Source organism: Helianthus annuus, chromosome 1, assembly GCF_002127325.2.
Source record: "Helianthus annuus cultivar XRQ/B chromosome 1, HanXRQr2.0-SUNRISE, whole genome shotgun sequence".
NCBI classification, from domain to species: domain Eukaryota; kingdom Viridiplantae; phylum Streptophyta; class Magnoliopsida; order Asterales; family Asteraceae; genus Helianthus; species Helianthus annuus.
In genome coordinates this window covers 101,976,763-101,978,672 of record NC_035433.2, presented here as the reverse complement: position 1 = coordinate 101,978,672, position 1,910 = coordinate 101,976,763, and positions in this window count along the sequence as shown.

The following is a 1,910-nucleotide window of genomic DNA, read 5'->3' as shown; positions in this document are numbered from 1 at the left end:
ATATGGACCTTATAAATGAAGCAAGTGTTCAAAATATTCTTGCATATAATATAGAAATCAATAAGGTGGTTAATGTAACATAACCCCTAAAAAGTATATGAAAATATGTTGTTCAAAGTGAAAGAAGTATGTGAATGATGGTAAATGCATGAGGCATTGGTTTCAAAACCTTTCGAATGTATCTTTATAAATTTTGAAAAGGGATTATGGAATAAGGGAGTTGGGTTGAGTGTCATACAACTCATGATATGTTATGTTAAAGAGCAATATAAGTTTGATATTATTATCCATCTTTATCAAAAGTCCTCTCATAAAAGTTCACTATAATAGCAATTTACAGTGATGATGTCTAAGCCGCTCAACCTTAAAGTACGTTAAAGATTGTCCAGTCACTTGTTATAAGAATGACTATTATCATCTCGTACCAAAGTAGAGATTCTCAGTCTATAAGCACCATAGTTATGCATATGTGCATTAATATGTCTTGCTATATATGGATGATTATAATATCTTCCATTCGAACTTATTGTCATGATATAGCATGTGTTAAGCGAGAAGACACTGGAATGAGTTAAAACAAATATTCCAGATATGAACGATATTTGTTTATATTTTACTAACCCATCAAAACAAGTTTGGTTAGTCATATAGATGCAGGGAATGTGACACAACACAATCGTAGATCATATAATTTGATAAGAAGCACCTAAAGTCTCATTTGAAGATCATACCACATTGCTCAACATAAAGGATTGTATTTCAAGGGATCAAGCAGCATTTCATTGGCTATGAAAGCTTTGAGCAACTTTCAAGGAAGATCGACACATGTCACTTAAAGGCTACATATTCAAATGAGGGGGAGTATCATACAAGTTGCACTCTTTTTCCCTCACTAAGTTTTGTCCCATTTTGGGTTTTCTTAGTAAGGTTTTTAACGAGGCAACATACATAATCCAGAAATATCAGGAGAAGAAAATACGCACTGCACTCTTTTTCCCTTAGCTGAGGTTTTGTCCCACTGGGTTTTCCTAGCAAGGTTTTTAACGAGGCAGCATCTCAAAGCGTATAAAGTTGATAACCAAGGAGGAGTGTTATAAATATATTATATTATGTGGTTATCAATTCCATAAATAAATTGACTTGTTCTCCAAGATTTCATCTCTTATATATATTGATTGTAATTCTTTGTTAAAGACATACCTATCAATGAAATATTAGTTATTTTCTCCCTATAATTCTTCTCATATTCTTGTGTTAATAGGCTAGTTTTATAACAAATATAATATAATGTTTGGAGTTTTGAAATCTTTAAAGATTTTAAATGTTTCTATTAACATGCATATATGTGAGCTTACAACACTGATGTAATTAGTTAGTTCCAGGATCAATTAGCCGAACTAATAAAAATTATCCATGCTGTTGTATAAAAACTACGTAGAGTTAACATATTTCTCAACTAAGAGGTATTAGAGATTTGGTTAAATAAACATCATTTGATGAAGTATTTGGGATTTGGCATTGTGAACGACAACTTTGTTTTGGAATTGGTGTCGAATTTTCCGAACAAAAATATTTTTGGTATCGATATTTAGTGTTTTCGGTACCGGTATGGTACGGAATCCGTATCGCGGTATTTACTACCTATACCAAACCATACCGTACAAGGTATCAGTACCCCTTTTTTTGGGATTTTTGATACCGGTTGATACCGAGCTCATCACTGCTTTGGATAATGGATTGTTAACTTATATGTAGATTACTTGTAGTGGAGGAGGCAAGTACTGTGCAATTGGCGCCTATTCTAAAAGCATTTCAGACGAGGGTGTTAATTACTTAACTTGAGACATCTTAGGCAAATTTAATTTGGTTGATTATGTGTCACTTGGGTTTTGTCTTCTGGTATAAAAAAC